At 31.6% G+C, this 13,978-nt stretch overlaps 1 protein-coding gene across 1 annotated transcript in view; it reads left to right on the forward strand.

The window, feature by feature from the left end:
• The first annotated feature begins 222 nt into the window (after positions 1 to 222).
• The window catches only part of plekhf2 (pleckstrin homology domain containing, family F (with FYVE domain) member 2), a 38,622-nt gene continuing 24,866 nt past the window's right edge, over positions 223 to 13,978 (forward strand). Inside the window, exon 1 of the mRNA XM_059339230.1 lies at positions 223 to 713. The gene's annotated coding sequence lies outside the window, so the exon portion shown is untranslated. The remainder of the gene's footprint in view (positions 714 to 13,978) is intronic.

Below are 13,978 nucleotides of genomic sequence, written 5' to 3' on the forward strand. Positions count from 1 at the left end.
ATGGATAAATAAATAAATAAATAAATACTGCTTCATGTCCGTGATTCCCGACCCTCCCAGTGGGCCGTGAAGTAATTAAAAAATAAGAACAATATCAACCAATAGAATTAAGAAGAAAAAATAAACAACAATAATAATAAAATAACAACAATGTTAAATAAGTTAAAAAAAAGAAAAAAAATTAAATAGGTAAATACATTTTAAAAATAAGGATATGAATAAAACGAAGTAATTCCACTTATTTGAATGAATGAATGAATAAATAAATAAATAAATAAATAAATAAATAAATAAATAAATAAATACTCCAAGGTCTCAGGATTGACCCCCATATTAAAAGAAATGTTTCTGTCTGGACTCTTTCGTCTTAAAGTCCTGGATCTGAAAACTTTTTTCCACCGCTGGTTTTTTAAATCGAGTATAAAAAAATAACTGCCAGTGTTGTGGAAAAAGTAATCTGAGCCGCGTTCACTGCTGCGTGTGTGTGATTCCCGACCCTCCCAGCGGGCCGTGAAGGCGTCGCGGCGCTCCGCTGCCATATTGTTGTTGAGGCTCCGGACTCAAAGTCTCAGTGAGTCTGCTTCAGGACTCAGCGGGTCTCTGCGGGTCTGACAGGGTCTGACAGGGTCTGAGAGGCTCCGAGGGGCTCCACGCGCTTCACCTGCACCCGCAGCAGCCTCAGGTAGCAGTCAGAGAGCGTCACGAGCCGCCAGGTGAGTCCTTTCACCCTTCTTCTTCTCTCTGCTGCTGCTAGCTGGCGCTCATAGACCTCTATGGCTGCAGCTACTTTCTGCTCGCTTTTGCTGACTTTTTCCTCCATTCATGCTAGCAGAAGAGTTACATTAGCATCCTAAAAACACTTCTTGACACTTTCCTAAAGGTTTAAACTCCTAAATTAACACCAAACGGACTCATTTAGGGTCCAAAACAAGCCTGGAAAGTTGAGTTAGCTTCTGGAGAAGTAGCAACAAATGGATGCTAACTGCTGAGCTAGCTCCACCTAACTCACTTTAAAAGTCATTTAAAGACGCTTTAAATCACTTAAACTGGCAGGAAGTGTAGATATAAAATGTTTTTAACATTATCTGCCTTGTGTTGCGTGTGTAGCATTTAGTTCCTGTGGTTTATTTATTTCTAGCAGGTCAGGGCGGACTGGAAACTCCAACATTCACCTAAAAGTCTATTTTAGTTGTTTTTTTCATTATATAGTCCAAAAAAAGGGGCATGATTTATGTTTTATGTTTTATGTAAGCAAAATACTCTCCAACATCTCAAAATTGTTTTAAATATCTTTATTGTGCAGCATTATTATAGAGGATGCTTGCTTTTTTCTTAATAAACATAAAGTATCAAACATAAATAAGATAAATAATAAATAATACCAGAAAGGTAAAACATGACAATTGAACAAATACAATTTCAGTAAGGCTATAAATAAAAAAATAAGAACAATGTCGAACAATATAATTAAGAAAAGATAAAATAATTAATGTATAGAGTATGATGTAGTAATTGCACTTATTTGAATAAATTAAAATAAATAAATAAATAAATAAACAAAATGTAGTAAAATAAACACCTAAAAGTGTATTTTAGTTGTTTTTTTCATTATATAGTCCAAAAAGAGGGGCATGGTTTATGTTTTATGCAAGTAAAATACTCTCTCATACATCAAGATAAATAATAAATGATATCAGAAAGAAAAAACATGAAAAAAAAAAACAGTGAGGCTATGAAAAAATAAATAAAAATAATAATGACAATGTTGAACAACAGAATTAAGAAAAAAAATAAAATAAGTAAATAAATGTATAGAATAAATACATGAATAAAATGTAGCACTTCCACTTATTTGACGATATAAACATTCAAATAAATACTCCAACATCTCAAAATCGTTTCAAATATCCATATTGTGAAGCATTATTCACAGAAAAGAAAAAAAAAAGAAAAAAAATAAATAAATAAATGAATAAGAACAATGTCGAACAACATAATTAAGAAAAGATAAAATAATTAATGTATAGAGTATAATGTAGTAATTGCACTTATTTTAATAAATTAAAAAATAAAATAAATAAATAAACAAACAAAATGTAATAAAATAAACACCTAAAAGTGTATTTTAGTTGTTTTTTTTCATTATATAGTCCAATAAAAGGGGCATGTTTTATGTTTTATGTAGGTAAAATACTCTCCAACATCTCAAAATTGTTTCAAATATCTTTATTGTGCAGCATTATTATAGAGGATGCTTGCTTTTTTTCTTAATAAACATAAAGTATCAAACATAAATAAGATAAATAATAAATAATACCAGAAAGGCAAAACATGACAATTGAACAAATACAATTTCAGTAAAGCTATAAATAAAAAAATAACAACAATGTCGAACAATATAATTAAGAAGAAAATAAAATAACTTAAAGAAATAAATAAATGAGAACAATGTCGAACAACATAATTAAGAAAAGATAAAATAATTAATGTATAGAGTGTAATGTAGTAATTGCACTTATTTGAATAAATTAAAATAAATAAATAATAATAAACAAACAAAATGTAGTAAAATAAACGCCTAAAACTGTATTTTTGTCTTTGTGCAGAATAACACAGTTAGAATGACATAAATCATAGAAAAAGAGAACACAAGTTGAAGTTCTCTGATTAATTAGATTTTTAAAAAATGGACTAAAATCAAGTTTATATCTAAACATTTTGCCCAAGAATGTTGTAAAATAACTCAAAATGAACAAAAAATAGTAACGTAAAATGACTACCAAAGACACAATATTACCAAAAAAGACACAAAAATACCAAACAACGATGTAAAATAACCAAAAAAAACACTAAACTACCAGAAAAATGACATAAAAATCATGTTTCCAGCCTCTCCTGTCCTCTCCTCTCAGCTCTGTGTAAACGGCCTGGTTACTCAACCAATTAAACGGTTTATTATTTTGTCTATTATTAAGCATTAGAAATGACAAAAAAAAGTGTCCAAATTGTTCAGTTATCTTTTTTTGTCTGACTAAACAAACAAAATACAGTAAAATAAATGCCTAAAAGTCTATTTCTCTTGTTTTAGTCCTAAAAAAAAGTAAGTTGTTGGTTTTGATTTTTAGGAATAAAATGTTGTATAAATCAGAGTTTAATGATTTATGACCAAACCTCTGAAGCGTGTTTCCACCTGGTCAGGTGAGCGTTCGCTTCTCCCACTGGAAGTGAATGTGACATGTGGTGAAACAGTAAAAGAGGAAGTGAGCCTGGTGTCGTCTGCAGGTTTACAGTTAAACTGGTCTAAGTATTCTCAGTCGACTCCTCATGACTGGTATTTATGCTGTTAAAGGTCAAAGGTCATCCGCATGTTTTAAGCTTCTTATCCAGTTAAAACTCAGCACTTTTATAATCTCTAATCTCTTGCTCTTTGGTTTTTTAAAGTAGTCACATTACATCTGTCTTGAGTGTCCATTAATTTGTACAATTATATTCTTTTTTTTTTACCATAAATCCTCCTGTTACAATCATGGAAAAAGATATTAGAACTACAGACAAAAACAGGTTTTATTTATTTTTAATGCATTGGTACATTTTGACATTTTGGCCTATTTTGCTTCCTATACATGTCTTTTATTTTTATTTTTTAGGTCTTTTTGTATTTTGAGTTTCTACTAGAACTTGTTTACATGTTTTATCCCTCCTGTTATGTTGCTGTGGGTCAGTTAGACCAATTTCAAAGTTTAAAAATTGGGGGAAAAAAACATTTAAAAGTAATTTTTTTGGGGATGAAACTTCTTCTCCTTGGCTTAATAAGTGTAATCAACATATAAAATGAAAATATGACTATAAAATGTCCTAATAGTAACTAAAAATAAAGTTTTAATCCATGTTGATATTCCAATAATTTGATGGTTCCTTAAATAATTAAATTATTTTGTATTTTGTCTATTAAACATTAGAAGAAAAAGAAGGATATCACATCTTGAGCTGCTTATGTTCTGCAGAAAAGGGTTTTCATATCAGAAACAAAGGTAAACGCTGATTTTGTACCATTTTAAAGTATTTTAAAAACATATTGACTAAACAATATACTTGTCAATCAAACAATTAAAAAAAATAAATGTATAATGTGAATATTTTACTTATTACTGGGAATATAAGACAAATTAAACATTGCACCACCCATACATGTGGGATAAATGATCAATCAGATAATTTAACAAAAAAAAATATGACTATAAAATGTCCTAATAGTAACTAAAAATAAAGTTTCAAAAATTAAAGTTTTATAGACTAACATCAACTTTAAATGAATCTTAAAGTTTATAAAAAATGGTATTTTTAATCAGAAACAAGCACCATAATGACTGAAGGAACCAAAAACCTTATTTAGAATTTATTCCACAAGGAAAAATACAACTTTAATTATAATCAGTATAATTTTGTAGATTAAATGATCATGTTTTTGTAGTAAAACTCAGGAATTGGACCCCATTTTAATGCTACAAAGCCTTAAACTTGACATAAAACTCTGTTGTTGACCTGAAACTTGTGTGTGAAACAGAGAAATCTGTGGTTGGAGCCGCGTCCTGTCTGCAGCAGCTGCTGTTTTGTGTATTTTTCTCTCTGTGGAGGAGTGAAACTCTCCACTAGTTTGTCTCTGGGCGGAAAAGTTACCACCAGAGTAGTCAGAAGTTAACCGAGAAGTGACGGGGAAACCTCCGCTGACTGATTCTCAGGAAACAAACTGTCACTTTCCATTTCAACTCAGATTAAATCACAGTTTTAAACTGTGATTAAGGAGCCGTTTACTGTGGTTAATCTGTTGGATGACACAGCAAGTTTCCACCTGGAAACTCAGCCAGAGGAGGAGGAGGAGGAGGAGGAGGAGGTGTTCTCCTCCTCTTTGTGTCTTAAACTCCGTAGAACGAGTTCTGCCAGCGGAGGTGAAGGGGGCGGGGCCTATGTGAAGGGGGCGGGGCCTAGGTGAGATAACTACCTGACAGGTAATCCCTGGTTCAGCAGCTCATAATCCAACATGTCTCCGTTTATAAATGGAGGCAGATTAGAAGCAGCTTTCTGTGATCAGCTGGTTCTCATGAAGCCAGTCTGAGTTCTGTCTGTGAAGATTATAAGGACATACTTTATTAAACTAAATATATTTCACTTTTATATGAATAAACAATAGAGCCAGAATGAGGCACAATTCATTGTTTTGAGTTAAAATAATATTTTTAAACATATTTTTGATTCACATATTCATTACCGTAATTAGGGGTGTGCCATATCGTATCGTTCACGATAATATCGGTATATTTTTTTTATGGTTAAAAAAAAATGCATATCATGATATTGGCAACGTTCCTACTTCTTGATGTGGTGGTTAAAGTTGTTTTAATCACAAAAAGCTACTTACTCCCTGTCGCTTTCAAAATAAGAGCACAGTGTGTTAACAGAATCCACCACAGAATTGACAAGAAGACTGTCAAAATAAAATGCCTTAAATAAAACATACAAGAACCTTTATTTTCCTTTACAAAATTTCATTAAAATATGCCCCCAGAACCCCTAAATGGTTATTTTTATTATTTGCTCATACTCAAGAGCCAAGAGTAAACGTTTTTGTATTTGGCAACTGTTGAGATTTGCACTTCAAACTACATTTTAGATTTTTAATTATTTATACAGACTAAAAAAATCATATTTTCTATATCTTTTTAAGTATTTCCTAATATCGTCAAGAATATCGTTATCGCAAAAATAGCCCGAAATATCGTGATATTCTTTTAGGGCCATATTGCCCAGCCCTAACCGTAATGCGTCCAGATAAAAATGACATGGTTTCCCCCACACTTATATACAATAAATATATAATAAAATTTATAAAATAAATATACATTTGTTTAAAAAATGTATAATTTAACAGAATATAATCAAATATAATGGATTTTAACAATAAATCAGAATGAAAATTGATGAGAAAAAATGGTTAAATGTTACGGTAATGATAGAATCGTTTGCATTAAAATGTGTGTATATTTTAATAAAATACATGTTGGTGATGCCAGTTAGCTTTGAGCATATTTAAGTGCGTGCCAAAGAAAGAAAAAAAACCTTTCATTGTTGTTTTTTATTTAAAAATGTGTTACCGTAATGATTTTAAGTGTTCACAGTGTCTCTAAAAATGTCAGAAAGTACATTAAAATTTTTCAAATAGATTATAAATTCATAGTAAATAGTGACTTTAGATTGTCCATCCATTCATTCTCGTCCGCTTATCCGGGGCCGGGTCGCGGGGGCAGCAGGTTAAGTTATAAAGGGTCAAATAAAATATGTATTCAATGCTCTTGGGTTTTTGCTATGAGCTGCACCATGTTGATGAGAATCACCCTAAAAGTGTATTTTAGTTGTTTTCCATTATATAGTTCAAAAAAATAAATGAATAAATAAATAAACAAACAAAATGTAGTAAAATAAACACCTAAAAGTGTATTTTTGTTTCTGAAACATGTCTTTGTGCAGAAAAACACAGTTAGAATTCTCTGATTAATTCGATTTTTTTAAAAATGGACTAAAATCAAGTTTATATCTAAACATTTTGCCCACGAATGTTGTAAAATCACTCAAAATGAACAAAAAATAGTAACGTAAAATGACTAGAAAAGACACAATATTACCAAAAAAGACACAAAATTACACCAGCTGGTTCTCAGGTCTCATTAACAGGATGTGGAGCGTTGATTTAATGTCTCAGAGCTGAAGTTAAACTGCTTATTAACCATCTGAACCTCTGAGTGTTTTATTATTATCACATCTTACTCACTGTGTCCTTTTATATCCAATCTCTATAAATCTACAGTCATGGAAACTATTATTAGACCATTGTTTTCTCTAATTTTTTGTTCATTTTAATGTCTGGTTCAACTAAAGCAGGGGTGTCAAACTCAAATACACAATGGGCCAAAATGTAAAACTTGAATAAAATCGCGGGCCAACATTGAACAAATAAACCTTTTAATATATACCAAACATGTTTTGCTTTAACATTAAATATGGAACCAGCAACGCTTATAAACATACAATATATAACTAAATAGTGCAGACATGCAAAATCAAATTTAAAATAAAAAATGTCATTAATTTATTAAATAAAAATTAAATAAAAATCATATGCCTCTTTTCTATTTGCATCCTTCTGATTTAAATATCAAAATAAAGTTTTTCTACAGGTTAATACATTTAAAAATAAAATAACAATAATAAATCTAGTATTAGCGGTAAATGCGCCGTATAATACCGGCGGGTCAGCTTTTATAGTACAATAATTATATAATATTTTGGTATTGCCTCGCGGGCCAAATAAAATTACACTGCGGGCCAAATTTGGCCCGCGGGCCAGAGTTTGACACCCCTGAACTAAAGGTACATTTGTTTGGACAAATATAATGATAACAACAAAAATAGCTGATAAGAGTTTAATTTAAGAGCTGATATCTAGACAGTTAACATGGTTTTATTGATAATAACCAAAATCATTTCAAGACATTTTTTTAATACTTTTTATAATGGCAGTGTTTGTCATACGTGATCTGTTCAAGGACCATCGGAAAAGTTAAAACTTTGATGATGATGTCTGTTCTGACGAAATTATGCATTTTTTGCAAAAGGAAACTGTTAATATAACAAAGTCAATACAGATGCAACTTATTAATATCAATCGAAGTATTGATTATTCTGCCCTATTATCCTTGATTCACATTTTTTGTCAATAAAATGTAAAAAAAAAAATGAATATGAATCTTCCGTAACTTAACTATGTTTTATCCGACCAAGAGTAAAAAAATAATAATAATTTCATCGTCTCGTATAACAAAGACAAGCATTAAATTCTCACATATAAGAAACCAGCAAATTGTCATTTTTACATTTTATCTGTTTTTTGGTAATTTTATGTCTTTTTGATAATTTTTTTCTGTCATGTTATACATTTTTTTTTTTGTGATTTTGTGTCATTTTTACATTTTGTTGGATAATTTTGTGTCTTTTTTGTCACTTTTACATCTTTTTTGGGTAATTTTGTCTCTTTTTTTGGTCATTTTTATATCTTGGATAATTTTTTGTCTTTGTCATTTTTACTTCTTGGATATTTTTTGTCTTTTTTTGGTCCTTTTTTACATCTTAATGGATACTTTTGTGTCTTTTTTTGTCATTTTTACATCTTCTTGGATCATTTTTTGTCATTTTTCTCTCACTTTTACATCTTGGATCATTTTATGTATTTTTTTTGTCATTTTTACATCTTGGATCATTTTATGTATTTTTTTTGTCATTTTTACATCTTGGATTACATCTTGTGTCTTTTTTCTGTAATTTTTACATATTTTTTGGTAATTTTGTATCTTTTTTTTGTCATTTTTACATCTTTTTGGGTAATGTTGTGTCTTTTTTTCTGTAATTTTTACATATTTTTTGGTAATTTTGTATCTTTTTTTGATCATTTTTTTGTCTTTTTTTCTGTCATTTTTACATATTTTTTGGTAATTTTGTATCTTTTTTTGATCATTTTTTGTCTTTTTTTCTGTCATTTTTACATCTTGGATAATTTTATGTATTTTTTTTTGTCATTTCTACATCTTGGATAATTTTGTGTCTTTTTTTCTGTCATTTTTACATCTTTTTGGGTAATTTTGTGTCTTTTTTCTGTAATAGTTGCATAAGTACTGAGTGAGACTGGAGAAGGGGAAACTGAAGTCATCACCCTTCGACTACTAAGGTTATAGTAGTTTATCTTCATACAGTAACAGGAATAAAAACTACTTTAGTGGAGACTAAACTAAATATCTTTATAATACTGAGTAATGGATGCAAACAAACTGAGGGAATCAAATACAACCTAACATATAAAATGACCTTTTAACTCTTTAGTCCTGTTTGATGCTGTGATCCCAGTCCTGATGAGATCTGAAGCAGCCTGATAGTGTTTGTCTACTTTCAACATCTCCACTTCTCATTTTATATCAAGCCACATCGACCATTACTCAACACTTATTCAACTTGTTTCATAGTAAGTCACAGTTTCACTTCTCACTTTCTCTCATGTGGCCTCAGCAGCGCTTCACACTTTTACACAGTTTGTCGCCTCGTTGTGGTCTTTCAGCGTTTTCTAAATGTGTCTTGTTTTGTCAAATTGTTGAAGATGTTTTCTCAGTTTGCTTGTGTTTTGGGTATTTGCGTGTGTGTTTTTTAAGTAGCATGTAGTGTTTTTTAAGTTGCAGCGCTGTGAGCTCTCAGAAATCTGTAGAAATTTTTTTTTAATTGGAATATTTCCAAAATTACCCAGAAAGTTGCTAGAAATTTACCCCAAATTTACCCAAAATGTTCCAGCCCTTTACAACCCAAACATGATTCAAGAATGATCTTAAAACACGTAATATCTGTGATAAAGTCTTATTATCATAATCATGTTTTTGTGCAGAATAACAGTTAGAATGACAGAAATCATAGAAAAAGAGGAAACACAAGTTGAATTTCTCTGATGAATTAGTTTAAAACTTTTTTTGAATCAAATTAAATTTATATGTAAACATTTTGCACACAAATGTCACGAATGTTACTCAAAATATACTCAAAAAATATCTAAAAATGACCAAAAATATACATAAAATGGCTACAAAAGACACAAAATTACCAAAAAACACTTAAAATTATATTTATTTATTTGCAACTTAAAACACATAATATCTGTGATAATGTCTTATTATGTGTTTGGTACAAGCTTGAATCTACAGATGTGTTTATTCAAAATTTACATTGTCTGTACATTTATTATTTACACATTAAATTCTGAGTGGCATCATTTAAGTAGAAGAACAGATCAATAATTAACCCACTGACACATGTTGATGATATTCAGCCTGATTTCCTGTGTTTTTAGATCTTGTTTTGCAGTTTTAAGTCTAGTTTAAACATCCTGGATTGTCCCAGTATTAAATAAATGGAATAAAATCAGAATAAATCCCAGATAGATCGGCCTTCCTCCAGGCTCTGAATCCTTAAAACAATGAATCTATTGTAGAAACAATCAATACAAACATTGAACCCCTTTTTTAATATTCTGCTCCAACATCCTGGCTGTTGGTTTCTCTCTGTGGTGTGTTACCTGCAGGACTGACTTTTATAGCCTTCAGTGTTTTTCTCTGCTGTTTGGATTAAAGAAACATCCTGAATTAACCATAAAGACGCACAAGTCATAGTTTTTATGCTCTGAATCACAGGTCTGCAGGATGGACACATGTTTTCTTTAAGTAATCGCCAAAAATTCACTGTTTATTGGAGAAACAAACTGTAAAAACAGGGTTTATCGTCAGAATTTGTACTTTCCGATGGTCCTTGAATGCATCATAGGTTATACATTTTTCCATTGGAAATAGTGACCAAAACGAAGCTTAAAATTGTGATATTTCTTTCAGAATCACTTTATTCTACATGTTTTAGTTTTATTTCACATATAAACAATATAAAAACACATACATGATAACACATAAAAGTACATGTGTGGGTGCAGCAAAAACCTGTAAAGGCTTTTTATGAAAACCACCCAAAAACCGTTCAAATAAGAAAAATATACAACATAAAAAATACTTTTAATAAATGTCTTGGATGCCGCCAAAAATAAAGCAATACAAGCAAGTTAACGAAACATTAAGAGCATGGTAGTCTCTTTTGGTCCTTTCAAAATAAAAGCGTCCATTATCAAAACAGGCTTTTGCATATATATATATATATATATATATATATATATATATATATAATTAATATATATATATATATTTAATTATTATTATTTAATTATTAATTATTAATTGATCGTTAATGTTATAGATAATCAAGTTGGCAGGTTTCTTTCAAACGCCCATCCCTAATCAAGAGAAAACTAAAATTCACAGCACGGCAATTCATACAAAGGTATGGTGCATTCAGTAGCGTCAGAACAAATATGGTGCGTTCAAGAGCGTGGGACATATAAAAACGTACAGGGAAACAAGTTATTTCTGCGTTTGGAGTGACCAGATCCTGTTAAAAATATTAAACAGGATTGGAGGCGAGCTTGACTTGAGTTTTAAAGAAGTATTTGTTTTCACGATGCGTGCAGAAAGACCCTGAACTAACCATAAAGATACGGGGAAAACGTCCAATCACACCAGTCGTAGCTTTTCTCTCCTGCTACCTGTTGGAAAGGCTCAAAGGTTGATCTGCTGCACACAACTGGAGCTGAATGAGGGAAACAGATGGAGCACATTCCTCACAAACTCCATCCTGTCAGTCCCGTTTTTACCTCACACACACACACACACACACACACACACACACACACACACACACACACACACACACACACACACGGAGCGACCTCATGTTATTAGTGGAGTTTAAACCACAGAGCAGGATCTTTATTATTGACTGCCTCCTGACACAGATGTGACCGCTGCTCCCTTTGACAAAACCAATTATTTCACCTGCAGAAGACAGGATTTACTAAATAAACAAACTTAATATAAATTGTTTAGTTACTTTGTGTTATTGTGAGACGATATATTTTCCCCGAACCTATTGCAATAAGCCAGGGATCGGCAACCTGCGGCTCCGGAGCCTCATGAGGCTCTTCAGGCCGTCTGCAGTGGCTCCATGTGACTGTGACAAAGAAAAAAAGTAAATTTTAATGTTAATTTATCAATAAAGCATTTCTTTTAACATACAGTCGTGGAAAAAATGATTACATCACCATTGTTTTCTTCACGTTATTGTTTATTTTAATGCCTGGTACAACTAAAGGTTAATTTGTTTGGACAAATATAATGATAACAGCAAAGATATATCATAAGAGGTTAATTTAAGAGCTGATATCTAGACATTTTTTATGTTTTCTTGATAATAACCAAAATCATTATCAAGAAAAACCATGAAAAATGGCTAGATATCAGCTCTTCATTATTCAATGGTCTAATAATTTTTTCCATGACTGTATTAATCAACTAAAATGTGCATCATAGCTTATGAAAATCTTAAAAAGCCTTTTAACCTATACATTTTACAGAGATTAATCTATTAATTGATTGTTAATGTTCTAGATAATCGAGTTGGCAGGTTTCTTCCAAACGTCCATCCCTAATTGAAAGAAAACTAACATTCACAGCACGGCAATTCATACACAGGTATGGTGCATTCAATAGAGTCAGAACGGCTATGGTGCGTTCAAGAGCGTGGGGCATATAAAAACCTACAGAGAAACAAGTTATTTCTGAATGGAACTTAGTTCAATAAACAAGTTAACGAAACATTAAGAGCGTGGTAGTCTCCTTTGGTCCTTTCAAAATAAAAGCGTCTATTATCAAAACAGGCTTAACCCTAACCCACAAAATGAACACAAAAATACACAAAATTACTAAAAGAGACACAAAATTATTTTAAAAAAGACACAAAATTACCAAAAAAGACACACAATTATTTAAAAAAAGACAAAATTATTCTTAAAAAGTCATAAAATTATCAAAAGACTCAAAATTACCAAAAAAAGTAATTAAAGGGACCTTCCACACACAACACGGTAAAGTGCCATTCATATAAAACTCACATTAAACTTTCATATCAAGGTGGGGGCCACAAAATATCGTCACGAGGGCCGAAATTGGCCCGCGGGCCGCGAGTTTGAGACCCCTGTTCTAGATAATCGAGTTGGCAGGTTTCTAATAAACGCCCATCCCTAATCAAGAGAAAACTAACATTCACAGCACGGCAATTCATACACAGGTATGGTGCATTCAATAGCGTCAGAACAGCTATGGTGCGTTCAAGAGCGTGGACTGATCCCTAGTCAGAGTAATTAGACTGTTGGGTTTAGTGGTTGTTAAGTTGTGTGTTTAGTTCAGTCTTTGTACGGGAAACACTGGATGAAACTTGCTAGTTCTGGTATATTATATAAGACAGATCGCCATGGTTACCGCCATTCTTCTAGTGAATCCTCGGCGCGTCTGGACGTGTACCTGAATGCCTCTACGCCTCATCTGTTTCAACCTGCATGAGTGGCTGATTAAACCCTCACAGCTTTCACAGGATAAACACAAATCTCTACTGCTAGATAACCAGCTAACCCCAACCTCAAAACCCAAAAGAAAAGTTAAGAACTGAAAGTTTTTATAGGGATAAAGTGTCCAGAGAGTATTTACTTTGGCACCGGAGCATGAACTTCACAGCAGCTGGAACTGAAGCGTCCCAAGTCCAAAGTTTGAAGGGATTTTGACATTTTAGCTGCGTTATTCTACTATTATGATTGTGCTGATTCCACAGAGCTGCAGGACTTACTGTATATATCAGGGTTTCCCATTGATTACCTAGACTGTGGAGGCCCCCTAGACTAGGGGTCTCAAACTCAAATTACCTGGGGGCCGCTGGAGGCAGTATCAAAATGACCAAAAAAAGACACAAAATTACTAAAAGACACCAAATGATTTTAAAAAAGACATAAAATGACCCAAAAAAGACATAAAATGACCAAAAAAGACACAAAAGTATTTAAAAAAGACACCAAATTATTTTAAAAAGACACAAAATTATTTTAAAAAAGACACAAAATTATTTTAAAAAAGACACAAAATTACCAAAAAAGACACAAAATTACCAAAAAAGACACCAAATGATTTAAAAAAGACACCAAATGATTTTAAAAAGACACAAAATTACCAAAAAAGACACCAAATGATTTTAAAAAAGACACGAAATGACCACAAAAAGACACGAAATGACCACAAAAAGACACAAAAGGACCTAAAAAGACACAAAATTACCAAATAAGACACAAAATTACCCCAAAAAGACACAAAATTACCAAAAAATAGACACAGAGTTACTATTTAAAAAAAGTGTAGATTTCAAATTTAAAAAAAGCAAATCAAACCACCTAAGTAAAAGGTTTCTGACAAAG

Source organism: Centropristis striata, chromosome 8 (genome assembly GCF_030273125.1).
Source record: "Centropristis striata isolate RG_2023a ecotype Rhode Island chromosome 8, C.striata_1.0, whole genome shotgun sequence".
Lineage (NCBI taxonomy): Eukaryota > Metazoa > Chordata > Actinopteri > Perciformes > Serranidae > Centropristis > Centropristis striata.